Source organism: Hyperolius riggenbachi, chromosome 9 (genome assembly GCF_040937935.1).
Source record: "Hyperolius riggenbachi isolate aHypRig1 chromosome 9, aHypRig1.pri, whole genome shotgun sequence".
Classification (NCBI taxonomy): domain Eukaryota; kingdom Metazoa; phylum Chordata; class Amphibia; order Anura; family Hyperoliidae; genus Hyperolius; species Hyperolius riggenbachi.
Window position 1 is genome coordinate 266,766,797 of NC_090654.1, and position 20,460 is coordinate 266,787,256.

The window sequence follows — 20,460 nt, forward strand, 5'->3', positions numbered from 1 at the left end:
GTGACATCTGTTGGTGCCATTGAATAATTCATAGGATCAAGGATGATTTTGATCATCAGGATGAGCTAACAAAGGCACTATCTCCCCGCAGTCACCTCACACATTAATGTTCAGGAATGAAACCCCCATAGCCATAATAACCCCCTTTAACAAGTGCAGCCATGATTTCCCCTATATAACAAGTGCAGCCATGATTTCCCCTATATAACAAGTGCAGCCATGATTTCTCCCCATATAACAAGTGCAGCCATGATTTCTCCCCATATAACAAGTGCAGCCATGATTTCCCCTATATAACAAATGCAGCAATCATGTACCCCCACATAACAAATGCAGCAATCATGTCCCCATATCATAAGTGCAGCCATCATTTCCCCCCATATAACAAGTACAGCAATAATTTCCCTCCACATAACAAATGCAGCAATCATGTCCCCATATCATAAGTGCAGCCATCATTTCTCCCCATATAACAAGTGCAGCAATCATCCCCCCCCTCCCCCCACATAACAAGTGCAGTTATTTCCACTCACACAAGTGCAGCCATCATTTCCCCCCACATAACAAGTGCAGCAATCATGTCCCCATATCATAAGTGCAGCCATCATTTCTCCCCATATAACAAGTGCAGCAATCACCACCCCCCCCCCCCCCCACATAACAAGTGCAGTTATTTCCCCCCAAACAAGTGCAGCCATCATTTCCCCCACATAACAAGTGCAGCAATCATGTCCCCATATAACAAGTGCAGCCATCATTTCCCCCATATAATCAAGTGCAGCCATTTCCCCCTATATAAAAAGTGCAGCCATAATTTTACAGCCTATTGGGCCAATCAAAATGTCCTTTAAAGTGATTGGACCTGCAGGGGCTCAGGGCAGGATGAGTGGAGCTCTCGTCATTGCCAATTAGAAGGTATACGTTTGTAGCACTTGCTATGCTACTCTGATAAGGCATGTTAACTCTAATAAGGCATGCTATTTGTTATAGTGAATCAACCCCAATGTATTTATATACTTCCAGGTCCTGATTGTCAGGAAGAAAAAAAAATCGCGGGACAAAAGCTCTTAGAAAAACGCTAAACAAAGCGCAAGTCGCTCTGAACACGCAGGGAAAAAGGCTTTAAAAAGCTCTCACGAAAGCGCTCATCGCTTGCGATGGCGATTTATAATGTTAACTAGGCCTTACAGTATTTCCTTCAGTTGCAGCTCTGCAGCCTCTGCGACCATCACCCGTAGTTGCACTATGATGTCACATGACAGGCACTTGGACTACACGCCTTCACAGGAACTAAACAAACGTTCTGGCAGTTTTCTGACTAAAATAAATAAATCAAATTCTCAAATTTCTTCCCCAGCAATGGTTTTTCTCTGTGCCAACATGTCCTCTTAATTGTGTCTTGTTATTATTGCAGTTGTAGTAAAGCGTGGCTTTAGGAGTGGTGGTTTGTGGATGGGAGATGGGAGGGGCCTCTTGTTCCTGGGTTAGGATGATCTGGTTCAGAATGGGACACGATGCTCTGAGCGCCTGGGATATAATGACGCTGATTCTGAACAATCTCATTTCAGGAGATGAGAAAACGCGACGTCCGCGGATTACGCGGGTTTCAGCTTATTGCCGGGCCTGTCGCGGCTAATTTTCTGTCTTCCGTTTTACAGAGATGCCATTATTACTTCTTGAGGAGGAGACTCTGCCAAACATTTACTGCATCAGGAAAAAGGGAAAAAAAAGAGAAATTCTAAAAGAACTCTTCTAAATAATATAAACCACAAATAATTCAGAATCCCATCACATCTAGCTGAGAAGATTTACTGGTGATGTGTAGAACAGTCAGGCCAGGTTCACAGTGGTGCATTGTGGTGCAGCCTAACGGTTGCTCTGTAACGCGTATCTCCGCTGGGGATGGTCGGAAATTTCTGCAGGAATTAAAATTTTGGATTTTTTGATTCAAACTCAGCTTTCCGGTTAGAAAATCATGAATCGGACATGGCATCGGTAAATCGGATTACCACGGAAATCGGATTTACCACAACTCGGTAATTTTAGGCCTTCTAAAGCATTCCACCAATCAAAGAATGCAAAAATTTGAAAATGGAAAATGGATTGCCAATGTATTTTTGAGTTCTCTGATTGGCCTAAAATTTCCATGGTTTTCAGATTTTCATTGCAAATCACTGCATTTTCTGATTGGTCCAATACTACAGAGTATTTCCGATTTTCCACTCTACCATGAAAATTAGAAAATAGCAAATATACAGTGCAAAAAGATGGCTGTCACCATGTGTTAGTTAAAGGAAACCTGAAGTATCTTTAAAGAAAAAAAAAGTTTCACTCACTGGGGCTTCACCCCTTGCAGTTGCCCTGTGCCCGTGCCATCACTCAACTATCCTCCGGTCATCCCCCACCCCCCCTCCCGCTAAGTTTCGTTATCTCCGACTTGTAAGTTGACAGCCTGTGGCCTCCGTTTGTGCGGCCCTGGCCACGTGCCTCCTCGTTTATGCTCCCGCCGCCAGGAGTGTCCTGCACAGGCGCAGTGGCCAGCGACAGCAGTCGCTGATAGCAAAACTGAGCTACGGTGCGGGACCGGAGGATTGTTGAGGACCGGCGTGGGCACAGGGAAGATGCAGGGGGCTGGTAAAGCCCCAGGTAAGTGAAAACATTTTTTTTTAAAGATATTTAAGTTTCCATTTATGGTGGCATTCGTACCATGTGTATTGTACAGCGTTTCCCATGATTTGACATTCTTTTAAATTATGTTCTTATTCTCTCAATAAAACTGACTTGTTTAAAAAAATATAAAAGACTCCTCCAGTAAGTGAAATAAATGGAGTTTGTGACATTTTGAAGAATTGACTAGGGAAGCCGTTCATTGCTTCCAAGGGGTAATTTCCAATTTACCAACCAAAAACACGGAACGTGGTATCTCCATGGCAACAACCCTCATGAATGGTCAGAGCCAGGAACAGTAAAACTTAGTGGTAAATACCATGAAGAACTGTAAGTATCTCCCGAAACACAGTTTAACGAGTGCTGTACCATTAAGTTTGCTAATATCAACTGTGTTATGCATTTTTGCAAAATCACTTTCATTGAACATCTAATGTATTTTAATGGCATCACTTTTGTTTGTGGGTGGGGTACTCCCTATCTCAATTTTTTTTCTATTTTAAAAGCAAGTCTTTTTCCGTGTGTTATTTGAATTTAAAGAGAACCCGAGGTGTGTTTAAAGAATGTTATCTGCATACAGAGGCTGGATCTGCCTATACAGCCCAGCCTCTGTTGCTATCCCAAACCCCACTAAGGTCCCCCTGCACTCTGCAATCCCTCATAAATCACAGCCGTGCTGTGAGGCTGTGTTTACATCTGTAGTGTCAGTCTCAGCTGCTCACCCACCTCCTGCATAGCTCCGGTCCCTGCCCCGTCCCTTCCCTCCAATCAGCAGGGAGGGAAGGGATGCAGGCGGGGACTGGAGTTCTGCAGGAGGCGGGGAGAGCAGCAGACTGACACTATAGAGATAAACACAGCCAGCTCTGACAAGCTGTTTGTCAGCAGCGTGACTGTGATTTATGAGGGATTGCAGAGTGCAGAGGGACCTTAGGGGGGTTTGGGATAGCAACAGAGGCTGGGCTGTATAGGCAGATCCAGCCTCTGTATGCAGATAATATTCTTCAAACCCACCTCGGGTTCTCTTTAATGCAAGTCAATGGCACCACAGAAAAAAATGTGTTTTGAAGTTACAGTAAATGTCAACCGGACAAAAAAAAAATTAAAATCAGATACACCACAGATCCATCCTATTCCTTCATACATACATGTCATGCTTCTTTGGTGCCTTTAACATCACCTGGTGCCCTAGGTATCTGCCTAGCTTACCTGTGCCTAGAAGCGGCCCTGATTTCGCGGTTGCTCTGTGGATCTGCTGGCTGCTGCTTGATCGGCATTAAATATCCGTAGGATGCAGAAATGACTTCTTTACACAATTGCTGCCCCCCCACTGTGAACACTACAAGTAAAAATGAATTGGGATCTAAAGTATAAAGGAGAGCTGGAAGTTAAAGTTATATGAAATCCAGCATTTTCTCTTTGCTCTAAAATATATCTTACAGCATAAAATCTACTAGCACAAAAAAACTGTAGCAGAACAGCATTCAAACAATTAAACACAGCACTTTGTTCTTCAGTGGAAAGCTCCTGAAAGCTTCTGGCCTCATAAGGGGTGATAACATTATCTTTTGTTTACATTCCTTTGTTGCTAGCAGTGAGCTAAGACAGAACTGCACTGAGCTGAGAAGCAGAGACAGCTGAGAAGCGATCACTAGATACATTTTAATATATAAATACAGCAGCTATGAATAAAATGCAATGGCAGCTTTCAGAGCAGATAAACTGTACTTCGTGAACTTGTAATTTGTAAACAGCCAATATTACTTGTGCACAAAAGCAAATATGGTAACTGTATGGGTACTAAAAAGTAGAAGAAACACATTTTTATTGAATGTTATGTTGGAGTTTCAGACCACTGACAAGCCAGGAATCTCTGGCCCTGACCATCCTGCCATCTGCCTCCTGTGAATCCTTTGTATTGGCTCAGACTCTGCGCTTTCCTGGCGACAGCGCCATGTGCGACCCTGAGCTCTCATTGTGGGAGTTTGGCGCGGCGTGTCGTGGAGCCACGGGGGACACATTGCGGAGTCAAGCTGCGGGAACCTTTGGCTGGTAACATGTGAAATGTCTTTGCAGGTTTTGTAGCTGCAGCTCGGAGGTCGCAGGAGTAACGAGGAGGAGGAAGACGCATGACTGAAATGCAGGATGAGGCTGCGAGAGCTGCAATGTCGCTCATCTACAGTCCACCCTCTTCCTACAGACCCCATCAGTGATGCTGGAGAGCCTGCATCTCATACAGATAGAATGTAAACTGGCGATATCCGCACAATGTGTGTTCTCTTTACTTCATATCGTTCAAAATAGACAGATCAAAGAATTTGCAACATGAATTAATTCATAAATATGAACCCCACTTTTAAGCTACAAACTCATCTTAGATTTACTTCAGCTAGGAATTATTTGGGGTGAAAATCTGCATTGTATATAGATTAGGTGAGTTTGCGGCGGAGATGCGGTGTTTCAGTTAGGGTTAGGCATCAGTGGGGGGTCTGTTAGGGTTAGGTACTGGTGGTGGCAGTGAGGGGATTGGTTACAATTAGGTATCGGCTGGGGGAAGGGGGTCTGTTATGGTTAGGCATCAGTGGGGGTCAGATACAGTTAGGCATCAGTGTGTGTGGGGCGGTGTCTGTTAGGTTAGGTATTCATGGTGATGGTGATGGGGGTGGTTAAAGTTAGGCATCGGTGGGGGGGGGGGCAGGGGGGGGGGGTATCTGCTATTGTTAGGCATCGGTGCCGGGATGGTTAGAATTAGGCATTGGTGGGTATGGGGGGGGAGGGGTCAGTTATGGTTAGGCATCAATGGGGATGGTTAGAGTTAGGCATTGGTGGGTATGGGGGGGGGGAGGGGGGTCAGTTATGGTTAGGCATCGGTGGGGGGATGGTTAGAGTTCGGCATTGGTGGGTATGGGGGGGGGGGGTCAGTTATGGTTAGGCATCGGTGGAGGGATGGTTAGGTATCGGTGGGTATGAAGGGTTGGTTATGGTTAGGCATCGGTAGCAAACACGGTGCTGGAGACTTGGGCACAGCCAGCGCCACCATAGGCCGTAAAAGGAATTACGGCTATAGCAGCGCACAGGAAGTAACTTCGGTGCCAAATTATTTCATTCCCCACTATCAATGGCGGCCTGGAGGGGGAATAGTATTTAACATGGCCGTGAACATGTGCAGAAGCAGGATCAGCCATATCGGTAGGAGAGTCTGTTAGGGTTAGGCATCAGTGATGGTGGGGGGTCGGTCACAGTTAGGCACCGATGGGGGTGGTCTGTTAGGGTTAGGCATCGTGGGGGGGGGGATCAGTTACAGTTAGGCATCATGGGGGGGGGGGGGGGGTCAGTTACATCGATGGGGGTCCTGTTATGGTTAGGCATCGGTGGTGGGGTCGGTTAGGGTTAGACGTTAGTGAGTATGGGGAGGAGGGGTCAGTTATGTTTAGGTATTGGTGGGGGGTTGGTTAGGGTTAGGCAATGGTAGACAGAGTGCTCATGTGAGAATATGATTGTGTTTAGCGATAGTAAATTATTAGAAAATTTGCCAATATTTTAGTATCACAAATACCACTGCCCGCAGAATATCAGTCATTTTACAGAAATTTTACTAGTTGCTTTTTTTTAACGATGACCAAATTTCCATGGTGCCTATTTTATGTGCATGCTCCTCTGGGTCCTCGTCCACTCCACTTCTTGCTGCGGCTTTTATATTACAGGTTTTCTTGTCTCTGATGGTTGTTTTGCTTGTGCTTAGTGACGAGCGTAAATTTCACATAATTGTAATTTTGCATTAAAGGGACTCCGAGCTCTGGCTAAAATAAAAATTTTCACTTACCAGCAGCTTTCTGCAGCCCAGTGCTGGTCGGGACGTCCCACGCCGGCCTCCTGGCTCTTCTCCCCACGGCTGTCCATATAGGGCTGTCCGGCGGCTCCCCGGGCAACACTGGCTTAGTGTCGGGGCTCCTTTTTCCGCAAACCTCATCAATGACGTCGCACGCCGGCCGCCTCGCGTCATCACGGCGGCCGGTGTGACAGCACGGCGCATGCGTGCGTGATGATGCGAGGCGGCCGGCGTGCGACGTCATTGATGAGGTTTGCGGAAGAAGGAGCCCCGACACTCGGCCAGTGTCGCCCGGGGAGCCGCCGGACAGCCCTATATGGACAGCCGTGGGGAGAAGAGCCAGGAGGCCGGCGTGGGACGTCCCGACCAGCACTGGGCTGCAGAAAGCCGCTGGTAAGTGAACATTTTTATTTTAGCCAGAGCTCGGAGTCCCTTTAATTCCCAATTATGACACAAAATCATAATATGAAATTTAAAGGGAACCTAAACTGAGAAGGATATGGATTTTCCTTTTAAAATAATACCAGTTGCCTGACTCTCCTGCTGATCCTGTGTCTCTAATACTTTTCAGCCACAGCCCCTCAACAAGCATGCAGATCAGGTGCTCTGACTGAAGTCAGACTGGATTAGCTGCATGCTTGTTTCAGGCGTGCAATTCAGCCACTACTGCAGCCGAAGGCAGCAGCAGGACTGCCAGGCAACTAGTATTGTTTAAAAGGAAACATCCATATTCTTCTCAGTTTAGGTTCCCTTTAAGGAAAAATCGTAATTAATCTCGCATGTAAATGTAATCTGGAACTGTAATTTTGCAATTTCACGTAATATTTGTGCGATTTAGTGCCAATTTTAGCAGTTAATAGCAAAACCCGCATGCATGCTATTGTAATCAAATTTGCTACATATGTTAAAGGGAATAGTGGGAAATATACACATTTTTTTTAAAGAAATGCAAAGAAAAAATGTTTTTTTAATCTATTATTGATCGGAGTATAATAAACATTTTCCCTTTGTCTTTTTAAAATTGGTTTTCTCAAAAACTACAAACGCTACAAACGTGTAATTATGCAAAATTACAAATGGATTACACAAAATCAAATGAATGTCTAATTATAATTACTTAAATTACTTATAATTACTTAAAGGGGCACTATGGCAAAAAATTGTGACATTTTAAATATGTGCAAACATAAACAAATAAGAAGTATGTTTCTTCCAGAGTAAAATAAGCCATAAATGACTTTTCTCCTATGTTCCTGTCACTTACAGTAGGTAGTAGAAATCTGATAGAAGCGACAAGTTTTGGACTAGTCCATCTCTTCATAGGGGATTCTCAGCAAGGCTTTTATTCTTTATAAAGATATTTCCTAAAAAGGATTTAAACAATGATGCTGGCCAGCTTCCCTGCTCGCTACACAGTTTTTTGGCAGTTGGACAGAGCAACTGCCGTTCACTAAGGCCTAGTGCACACCGGAGCGTTTCCGCTGCGGTTTGCGATCTGCTTGCGGGTGCGGATCCGCTAGGGTAATGTATTTCAATGGGCTGGTGCACACCAGAGCGGGAGGCGTTTTGCAGAAACGCATACTCCCGGGCTGCTGCAGATTTTGGATTGCGGATGCGTTTCTGCCTCAATGTTAAGTATAGGAAAACCGCAAACCGCTCTGAAAAACGGCACTTCAGAGCGGTTTGCCAGGCGTTTTTTGTTACAGTAGCTGTTCAGTAACAGCTTTACTGTAACAATACATGAAATCTACTATACCAAAACCGCTACACAAAACCGCAAAACGCTAGCTGAAACGCTGCAGAAAAATAAGAAAAAGCGTTTCAAAATCTGCTAGCATTTTGCGGATCTGCTAGCGGTTTTTGGTGTGCACTAGGCCTAAGTGCTTTTGAAAATAAATAAAACCCTGAGAATCCCCCCTATGAAGAGATAGGCTGTCGCTTCTGTCAGATTTCTACTACCTACTGTAAGTGACAGCAACATAGGAGAAAAGAAATGTATAGCTCATTTTACTGTGGAAAAAATGTACTTCTTATTTGTATGTGTTTGCACATATTTTAAATTTTTTTGCTACAGTGCCCCTTTAAGGCTATAATTGCATAAAATTAAAAAACATTTTGCATAATTGCAATTACACATGCACATGACTGAAAAGGAGCAAAAACATTCAGTATTTTTTTTATATAGTGATCCTCCATATAGTCAGATATAACCCAGATAGGTTTGCCACTAAACAGATGTACCTTCACAAGTAGAAGATCATTCTAAACACAATCAGTTGAATATTGGACCTGCGCAGGGAGGGTCTTCCTGTCTAGAGAATTATCTGATGTCACCAGCTCATTACCAGGGCAACGGATGAACTGACAGCACGGGAAAGACTATCTGATCTAATCTCTCCTCACCTCTGATTAACCCGCGCAGCATCGCTGACACTCTCACCGCCTGACTAGTGCTCGGGTATCGATTATCAATCCTGAGTCACGCCACCCTAACTGGCTGCCATTAACCCCAATGATACACCTTGCCGGTCTGCTGACATGATCTGTTGCCGGTCGTTTGACTTTGGCATGTGTGGCGACCTGTTAGCTTCGGCCAGGGCAGGTGCTGGACTCGCATCAATAGGTCTCACGTAGAATTTAATTAATGAAAGCCGTACTGGCCCATTTCTGTGGCTGGAGACAAATTCTAAGGCGCGATCACACTTATGACCAAGGAAATGAGATGATTTTAATTTACAACAATGCGAGCTTTAGGCCCTTTTTGCACTAGGCCACATTTTTTGTGCTGCATTACCCTTTCTGCACTGCAGGGTAATGCAACAGCAAAGAAAGTCTATGGGACCTAGTATTCTAAGCCCATCGTGTCGCGTTATGCGGTAAGTTACTGACCAGCCACAAAGTCACCTTGCAGCATTACCGTGCAGCTTCCGCAGTGATGAAATGCATGGAAGTCAATTGGCAATGCAAAAAAATGTAAATTTGTTGGTGTTGGTGGTGTGGAGTTTATGCCTGAAACAACACATATGTGATGGGGAAGATGGGAATTCCTGTAGCACACTTTCTTTCCAGCAGGGGGTACATCACTGAGGGGGGCAGCGAAGGGCGTGTAGGGGGGGGGGGGGGCGTGCTAGGGGGGCGGTGATATGCTTATGCAGACCCGGAACACAAGGTCCTCCGGCACGCAAGGCTGAGACACCAAGGTGCTCCCCTCCATCCCCCCCACCCCAGCCATCACACACAGATTGCAATTAGACAGGGGCGTAACTAGGACCCACCGGGACCCCCTGCAGAAGTTCTAAGCGGGGCCCCGGCCCCCGCTCAGGGCCGTTTTGAGGGGCTGGAGTGGTTGCAGCATGAGGGGAAAGCTATGCTGTACATTGGCGGCGGGCAGCGGCAGATCCACATACCTTCCTTGTGTTCCAGCGCGGATGTTTCTCTCTCTAGTGTCTGACGCTACTTCCTGTTTATACAGGAAGTCACGTCAGAGGCTAGAGAGAGGAACATCCACGATGGAACGCAAGGAAGGTATGTGGATCTGCCGCTGCCCGCCGCCTAGACACACACACTTATTGATGCGGGAGGGGAACGCAGAGCCCAAGGTAAGGGAGGGGGGGGGGAACTGTCCCCCCTCCCCGCCGATGTGCAGCATGGCTTTCCCCTCATGCTGCGACCCCTCCAGCCCCCCAAAACGGCCCTGGGCAGGCCCTGGGGGGCTGGAGCCTCTCTGCCTCGGCCTGGCCCTGTGTATATGACTCTGCAACAAGGTCATATGAATCTAGTTTTTGGCGGTGCGATGGGGGCGGCACATCACACCGCGACACTTGCCTCAGCTGTAAAACCTGCCTCAACATGCGCATCATCCATGTCAGCTGATGATGGCTGAACCCCCAGCTGTTGGAATCGCACGCGGTGTGCAATATTATGCTGCAGGCTGATCTTTTTTTTCCTTTCACACCCAAAATCCCATCTAAAGTATGAGGCAGGAGACACACTTCTTCCCATGATTCCCCAGTTTCCACCATAGACTTGAAGTGGGTTCCTGTTTGCAATCGCGTTACCTTCACGCAATCTTTCCTGTTCGTTTCACAATTTTTCGGATGCAATAGAATGCCTAGAGCGTATAAATGCAGATTTAAAATTGAACGCTAACACCTAACAACGTGTATAAGCAGACAGCGTGCCAAAAGGATAAAATATTCTAAAAACTTTTAAAATGAGAGGAGGCAGAGGTGGACTTACCTCCCCCAAGCAGACACACATGAGTGTTGTGTATATTCAAAACAACTAAAATGTATTTACATACTCCAGAAAGTGTTAACACGTGTTTCTGAGAGGGGCCACTGACTTCAATGGCCAGTGCAGCCATGTGCATTTTGTCGACCACGGGAAAACATGCGCTATTTGAGTCAAAGGGATGACTAACTCAGTCATCCCATTGACTTACATTGCCTGAGACTAGATTGCATAGAACTCTGAGATGACTCCTCCTCCTAATTATTATTATTATTTTATGTTTGTACGTATGACATAACCATAGCTCCCAAATGTACCCTATTTTGGAGTGACAGTCCCTCAGATCACCGCTCTGGAATATGATCGCGCTTTTGTAAAAATCAAATCGCGTTTGTGGAAAATACCTACCACGATTCCTATGTTCAAGTGGCAACCCTAATGATTCAAAAATCGCTAGCATTCTGCCATTCTGCGATTCATCTTCGCAATCGCTGCTAGTGGAAAAGGGCCCTAAATCCGGCCTCAAGCTTCTTTTACATTGCAAATCACAATTCCGATTTACGATTCCTATTTTCACTGGATGCTAGCAACACAAGAACAAAAACGCAAAAAAAAAAAAATTTTTTAATCGCATCAAAAATCAGTATTGCGTGTAAAATCGCATCAAAATCGGAATCGTATGTGCTGTAAAAGAGCCCACCTGGTGCTTACACCAATCCAATTTTGATTGGCCAGTCACTGCCCAATTTTAGCACCTTCATGTATTATGAGGGCCAACAGATACTATGAGCAGATTATGAGCTCACATACTACATGACCGTGGTAAAATAGGCCAATACATGAAATAATGTATAGAGTAGACATGTCCCGCCTGTACTGCTCTCGTGCTGCTGGTCTGGCGGCGCCTCTTGTACAGTCCTGTAGCAGTGCACTGAGTGAGGAGATGAAAATCGGTCAGTAATTAATCGGCCCCTTCCACCAATCTCTGCAGCCGGCCTGAAGAGCCAACTGCGAGTGGATTACAGCGGCTGATCAATAAGCCATCAGTGGGCCATATCGGGCTCCCCGCATCTCTGGCAGTGCTGACTGGAGCTCTTATCTGTGGAGCGGGGACTTGGAGAGCGCTGACTGAGTGTGAGAATGAAGCACAATCACCATAACAAAAAGAAAGAGATATTAAAAGTACAAAAAAAAAACTCTTTTGCAAGTCAGATAATGTGGTGATTTTATCTGGCATGGGGTGTCAGTACGATGCCGCCAGTCAGTAATGAAAATACAGAAAGTGGAGAAAGCTAAATGCCAGAGTTTAAAGCTGGTTTCACACCAGAAACCAGTGTTAACAATGCCGCATCACTCAGTCAAAAGCAGGTCTTCAGGGAACACGGGGCTATTGTGCGGTGTTCCCTGTCTGGCCACAGGCCAAGCAGGAAGTGACACATGTGTGACGCGCGCTAGCCGTCACTTCCTGCTCTGAGTATGCGGAAGTGTATTGTTTAAATACACTTCCGCGCGTGTGCGGCCCTGGCCGCATCGTTAAAGAGGAACTTCAGCCTAAACAAACATACTGTCCTTAGATTGCGTTAGCTATGTTAATTAAAATAGATAGATAATATAATCTCTTACCCACCCTGTTTTAAAAGAACAGGCAAAGGTTTGATTTCATGAGGGTAGCCATCTTTTTGGTGACAGGGAGCATGAGAAACAGGTACAACTGTCCTGTGTGCTGATCACCCCTCCCAGTTGCTAGGCAACCTGAATAACAACATAGGAAATCCCATCATGCTTTGCACAGCATCAGGGAAAAAAAGCCCGGGCAGTTTTCTTTGATGGGTGGAGCTTAGCTAAAAATGCAGCTAAAAATGATGCTTTGGTAAAAAAAACAAAGTTCTGATGCTGTGAAACTGTTAAAGAAACAACGAGCCTTTTCAGTGCTGCTGAGTAGATTTTTAGTCCGGAGGTTCACTTTAACGTAGTTCTTGACCTGCGTCGGGGATACGGCGAAAACGTCACTTCTGTCACGTCACGCCGTAACGTTCCAGTATGAAAGTGTCTCTCTTCCTTTGAACCAGTTAATTAAAACAAAACATGCCTTATCAGAGAGCAATTTTTTTCAACACATTTTTTTCAATACAGAGTCTTTTTAACCACCCTGGCGTTCTGATTAAATCGCCAGGGTGGCTGCGGGAGGGTTTTTTTTAAATAAAAAAAAAACTATTTCATGCAGCCAACTGAAAGTTGGCTGCATGAAAGCCCACTAGAGGGCGCTCCGGAGGCGATCTTCCGATCGCCTCCGGCGCCCAGAATAAACAAGGAAGGCCGCAATGAGCGGCCTTCCTTGTTTTGCTTATATCGTCGCCATAGCGACGAGCGGAGTGACGTCATCGACGTCAGCCGACGTCCTGACGTCAGCCGCCTCCGATCCAGCCCTTAGCGCTGGCCGGAACTTTTTGTTCCGGCTGCGCAGGGCTCAGGCGGCTAGGGGGGCCCTCTTTCGCCGCTGCTCGCGGCGAATCGCCGCAGAGCGGCGGCGATCAGGCAGCACACGTGGCTGGCAAAGTGCCGGCTGCGTATGCTGCACTTTATTTGATAAAAATCGGCCCAGCAGGGCCTGAGCGGCAGCCTCCGGCGGTGATGGACGAGCTGAGCTCGTCCAGACCGCTCAGGAGGTTAAAGAGGAACTCCAGGGAAAATAATGTAGTAAAAAAGTGCTTCATTTTTTTTACCATAATTATGTATAAATGATTTAGTTTGCTCATTGTAAAATCTTTCCTCTCGCAGATTTACATTCTGACATTTATTACATGGTGACATTTTTACTGTGGGCAGGTTATGAAGCTGCTCCTAGCTGTTTTGGCTGTTAGAGACAGCTGTAAACAGCTAATTCCTGTCTGTGAACATTGTTACATTGTGGCAGTTTGCCCAGAGTACCACGGTAATCAGTCATACAGCGCCCCCTGATGGTCTGTTTGTAAAAATCATTATATTTCTCATGTAAAAGGGGGTATCAGCTACTGATTGGGATAAAGTTCAATTCTAGGTTGGAGTTTCTCTTTAAGGGCTCTTTTCTCCTAGCAATCACAAAAGCAAATCACAAACCTAAGCGGCTGCAATTTTTCATCAGTTTTGTTATGCAATTGCGATTTTTCAGTCGCACTGCATAATTGCTCTTAAAATCGCTCCAGAAAGTGATTGCAATTTGCAAATCGAATCCCTATAGTGAAAAATACTTTTCATGATTTCTATGTTAAAGTAGCAACCCTAGCGATTAAAAAAATCGCTAGAGATTTGTGATTGTGATTTGCTAATCACTCTCAGTGGAAAAGGGCCCTAAGTATGATCGCTTATTATCTTCCCCTTTATTGGTGGGCCGAACAATTGTTTTCAATCGGTCGCAATGATCGGACAATCTTATTCTATTTGAGCGAGTCATCAGATCGATATTCAGACCTGACATAGATTGGATTCAAAAGATTTTTCCAAATTCTGATCAGATTTCCATCATTTTTGCAATGGGTCATCAATCAAAAATGAATCCAAAGGACGTACACACAGAACAATAGGCACTATATATCGATATTTTTCAACATGCCAGAGAAACAGATACATTTTTAGCTTAGAATCAGTTGTTGGTAATCCATAGCATGTAGATTTCTTCCCAGATCCAATCATTTTCTCGATCGGAAACAGAATCTGAACTGAAAATTGCATAGCGTGCAAGAGGAGAATTGATGCCTCATAAGTCATTTATGGAGAGTCTCTAAACTCCGTGCTATACAGAATCTTCTATACGGATAAAAGAAGTGGGGGTGTCCCCAGGAAGATGGCGCCCAGGCCCGGGCCACCTGTGAGGCAGGGTGAGGCGGGTTCCTCAGGCGGCAAAGACGGGGCGGGAATGACTCACCTATTCCAGGGTGCTTTCCACTCTCATCATTTCCTGCAATGCCGCCCACTGTACAATAAGTGAACGGCATTGCAGGAAGTGACAAGAGTGAAACGTGGAAGAGGCGAGTCATCCCCCCCCCCCCCCCCCCCGCTGCCTGATCATCTATGCTGCTGCGCTTAATAGCTGGAGGGGGAGTGCAGATCGGGGGACCCAGGGCAGGGAGGGAGGGGGTCAGACTCCCTCTCTGCCACTGTGCCCAATACCCCCTTCCTGCCTGCTACCCCCTCCATGCTACCTATTCGGGGGGAGAGGGTTATTATACAGGGAAGGGGGGGGGGGCCGCATCTCACAAGTTTGCCTCAGGCGGCAAAAAGTCTAGAACCGGCCCTGATGGAGCCCTTTGCAGCTGCCCACGTGACCCACACATAAGATACATAAGTCCAGGCGGAAGGGACGTGAGTGTCCCCGGCCCACGGATCCTAAATGAGCAGGACATTCTGTCACAACTCCTCACATTTGATTGACAGACACGATAAGCCATCTCCCGTCTCCCATCCCCGCATGACCCTCTCCTCGCCTCGTCCTGCGGGATCATCCGCACGTGGAAACATTTATTTTCTCCTGATGAACAGAAAGTCGGGAAGGAAAATCAATCTCGCCGAGTCTGCGGCCCGGGTGTTTTATTACCCTTAAATGTGTCACATTTTCTCGCTGAGTGAATTGAAATAAAAATGAAAATGTAAATGGGGTGTTTTTTCTTCCTGTTTGGAATGAGGAATGGGGGATCAGCGAGCGACTCTCGCACCGCGATCATTGCTTGCATTTATATCAGACCTGCGAAAAGTGCTTCAATTGCCTTTATTACGTGTCAGTCCGCGGCCCCTCTTCACAATATACGAGAACGCTGTCCGGGGGTCGCCGTGTGATTCTAACTGATAAAAGACTCGTGGCACGCATGCGCCCTACCGCCCCGCACCGCCCACAAGCTACCAGATGAGTCCGTTGTGAAAATAACACTCTAGATGCTTGTCCATTTTCAAACACTCTTGGCTTGTTCAGGCCGGCTTCACACTGCAGTTTTGCGGCTGCGGTGCGGCCTGTGCACCGCACCGCACCGCCAAAAAACAGGCCTTCAGTGATTACCACGTAAGTACGTGGTAATCCCTGTCGGCATTCGGCCAACAGGAAGTGACTCTCACTTCCTGTTGAGCAATCGCTGACGTGCGTGAGAGCATATTTCAAAAATATGCTTCTGCGCATGCGCAACGCTGAAAACTACAGCGGGTTTGCCAAAGACTTACGTGACTTCCTGTCCGACGCAGGAGCCGCACGGTAATGTATGTTTGGAAGCGCGTTAGATAGGGCACTTCCAACGCAGAGTACCTCAATGTGGGGAGTGTGAACTCACCCATAGTATTTCATTGCCTGGGTGTGTGGTGCGCACCGCAATGCCCAAGTGTGAAGGGGCCCTCAAGCATTTGCTGAGTTGTCTTCAGCACCACTCGTCACTTATCGCCTCAGCGGATCACTATTCTTTTTTTTCTTTTTGTATTCTTTGTAAACATTTTGAATTTAATTTTCAAAGATCAAAATGTGCCCCCTTTGGAGCCACGCCTCTTTTTACCCTTTGTCCTCCATGCAGGCTAATATCATGGCTGAGTTGGCCAGCATGGAGCTGTGCATAGTCAGTGACACGGGGGGGGGGGGGGGGGGGGTTGTCCATATTAAGGAAAAGGGGCTCATCCTACATTGGTGGAGGTATGGTCTGAGACTTAAATCCACCTCGGGCATCGGGAGATAGAGGTGGCTACCAGTGGTGTTTAATAAGTAGCAGCCCCCACAATCACAGGGAAACCCGGTGGGGAGGAGAGGGCCAGACTCCTTCTTTCTTCCTCCTCATCCACCAGTGGCCAATAGAAGGAGGGGCTGCAGGAATGAGAGAGAAGGGGAGGAGCAAGGGTGACTGACACTGATAGAAGGAGGGGCTACAGGAATAAGAAAGAAGGGGAGGAGGAGGGGTGACTGACACTGACAGAACAAGGAGGGGCTGCAGGAATGAGAGAGAAGGGGAGGAGCAGGGGTGACTGACACTGACAGAACAAGGAGGGGCTGCAGGAATGAGAGATAAGGGGAGGAGCAGGGGTGACTGACGCTGACAGAACAAGGAGGGGCTGCAGTAATGAGAGAGAAGGGGAGGAGCAGGGGTGACTGACGCTGATAAAATGCAGGAGAGCTGTGCTCAGAATGAAATGTATATGTATAGATGCCATCACAAAAGTATTATCTTTCTGCAAGAAATACCTTACATATATTTGTTTTCTGCACAGTCTATCATGGTTCTCACAGCGTCCATTGCTGGTGCATCTTATCACGCTGGGGATCTTGATGGCTGTTTCTGTGAGGTTATATCTAAGGATTTGCGTGAATTCTACAATGGCTGCAGTCCCGGGAGAAAGAGTCTTTCGTATTCCATTAATGACTGGAGGACTCCTGGGGAACCAGAGGTGACGTGGAATAATCCTCATTAATACACAACAAAACACCAGAGGTGACTTCTACCTAACCTTTACCAAGCAAAACTTCCTCTACAGTGACTCTGTCTGCCTAACTCTAATGGCACCTCCAGCTACATTCATCCGATCCAGCAATACATAGTCCCTCCAGCTACACACAGCCTCTCCAGCTACACACATCCCCTCCAGCAACACACATCCCCTCCAGCAACACACATCCCCTCCAGCTACACACAGCCACTCCTGCTACACACATCCCCTCCAGCTACATATATCCTCTCCAGCTACACACAGCCCCTCCAGCTACACACAGCCCCTCCAGCTACACACAATCCTCTCCAGCTACACGCAGCCCCTCCAGCTACACTCATCCCCTCCAGCTACACACATCCTCTCCAGCTACACATAGCACCTCCAGCTACACACATCCCCTCCAGCTACACACATCCCCTCCAGCTACACACATTCCCTCCAGCTACACACATCCCCTCCAGCTACACACAGCCTCTCCAGCTACACACAGCCCCTTCAGCTACACACATCCCCTCCAGCTACACACAGCCTCTCCAGCTACACACAGCCTCTCCAGCTACACACAGCCCCTTCAGCTACACACATCCCCTCCAGCTACACACAGGCTCTCCAGCTACAGACAGCACTCCAGGTAGACACAGCTCCTGCGGATACAGTGTTTTTCTCATTGCTGGTTGTACAGTAATTCACCTTTATACACCATTTTTATTATAAAGTCCTCCTCATGCCGCTGGACTGCACTATCAGTGACGCTCTGCCCTGTGTTTTTGGCGGTGTAATAATAAAAGCATCATTAGAGGAGTCGGTATCGCCAGTGTGGCTCCCCTGACCTCTCCGTGTTTCCCAGCATGTCTAGAAGACAATTTACACTTCACACCAGACAAACAAGCTGCAATCTGTGACTTCCTCAGAGCCCCAATTAGGCCGCCGAAACTGGTTATTTTCACAAGATGTTCCTATATGTCTCACCGTCAGCTAATGAGCAGAAAACAAACACGAGCAGGTCCGCCAGAGCCCACCACCAACCGATACCTTCAGTGAACCCCTCATTACACACGCTCTGCCCTCCACTCCACAGCAGAGACTGAACTCCCGGGCCGGCGCTACCATAGGTGCCACCTGGGTAATTGCCCCAGGGCGCTGCCAGACCCAACCAGGTCTCCCCTGGCTTGTGCTCCCCATGGCCCTGCCCCCTGCACAGTGGTCTGAAGTTTGATTCTTTGGGAACAAAGTTAAAAAAAACAAAAAACAAAAAAAAAACCCTTGCAGTTTTTGAAAAAATCTATTTGGAAAAAGAATTGAAGAAATTTTTTTTTAAACTCAGTAGAATTACATTTTTCTGCTGTACACTTTAATATGTACAGAGTACCGAGCTCTGTATAAATATTTTATACATCTTAAGAAAACGGACAGCATGTGGTTCCCCCCTTCCAAGCCTCTTTAAAGGGAGGGTTCACGGAGAAAAAAAAACATTAATCCACTTTCCTGAGGCTTCCTCCAGCCCGTGGCAGGCAGGACGTGCCCTCGACGCCGCTCCAGAGGCTCCCGGTCTTCTCCCGTGGCTGACCCGACCTGGCCAGGCCGGCTTCCAGCTCAGGATCTTGTGCGCTCCAACGTGCGTCTCACACGGTCGCACTGACGTCATCGGACGTCCTCCCTAATAAAGGGAGGCTATACCCAGTATAAGTATAATGTTCCTAATAAAGGGAGGCCCTGCCCAGGATTAGTATAGGGCTCCTAATAAAGGGAAACTTTGCCCATTATTAGTATAGTGTTGCTAATAAAGGGAGGCCATGCAGTTGCCAGTTTATGTATAGTGGTGAGTGTGTTTAAAGCAAACCTGAAATTAAAAAATACCTGCAAGATATAATGAATTGTATGTGTAGTATGCATAACAAATGGAGTATTAGTAGCAAAAAAATAGTCTCATATTTTTATTTTCAGATATATAGCTTTTTTTTTATAACATTGGATCATTCTGTCATATTTCCAGTTTACAAATCACATTCACCAGTTTACAAACCACACTCACACTAGCAGAGATAATGACCCTTTGAACGTTCCTGCAGTAAAACCTTATCTAAAGCTGTCTCTTACTGTTTCTTGGCTGTTTAGGTGCTTCCGAAAACAGGACTGTATTAGACCCAGTGGGTTGAAGAGTTCAGAGAAGCTCTTTTGCAGCGATAACAACTGACTTTTTTTTTAACTCTTCCAGTTCTGGAAAACAATATGAGACTGTTTTCTTTGCTACTAATGTCCTATTTCTTAGCTGTACTACACATACAGTTCATGATCTCATAAGTATATTTACACTTCAGGTTTGCTCTAAGTATTTGTATAATAACCCCACCTCTCTTTTCGTTAGCTCAAAATTCAACTGCGGCTTTCCAAAAACTGTTAAAGGACAAAGTCACTACAAAGTGGGACATAAGTCTATGGATCCTTGTGTACTTGTTTTTTACTGCCCCCCCCCCCCCTCCCTCTCCCCTCCAGAATGCAGTGGATTGTCATTACTCTCTGTCTGCTTCAGCCAGCTGCTCAGTTCTTTGTCACCACAGCGATGTCACTATCTATTAATTACTTAATCAATAAGGTCTTTTAATGGCACGCATAAGATTCCCGTGAGATTTCAGCGCAGCCAGGACATAACTTCCACATTTACATCTAAATGAGCGAGGACAGGAGAGAACTGCAGCATCACACCTAACAGCCGCTAACCTGCCTCCCCCTCTAGAAATCACTCTCTCGTCCTTCTGCTAAGCTAACCGGTTGGCTACTAACAATCAACCTCTCTCAATAAAGCAAGCACAGGGGGCAGAAGGGCTGAGAGGACAAGACGTGGGCTGACAGGTAAGACATCAGGGGGGGTCTAAGGGGATTGTAGGAGAAGGAAAACAATCCAAGGGAGCAAAGGGCAGCAAAAGGCAGGCCAACGCATGGACAGGGTGGGAAAGAAGGGCAAAGGTGGACAAAGTACAACACAAGTGGGTCATACAAGTTGGATCAGGAGTGACATAAAGGGTTGAGAGATAGAGGATAGGACTTGAAGGGCTTGTAAAGCAGAGGACGTGGCTTGAAAGGCTCATAAGGCAGGCAATGTGGCTTGAAGAGCTTATAAGTCAGAGGGCATGGCATGAATGGCTAGTTAGGGCAGAGGGCATGGCATGAATGGCTAGTTAGTCAGAGGGTATGGCATGAATGGCTAGTTAGGGCAGAGGGCATGGCATGAATGGCTAGTTAGGCAGAGGGTATGGCATGAATGGCTAGTTAGTCAGAGGGCATGGCATGAATGGCTAGTTAGGCAG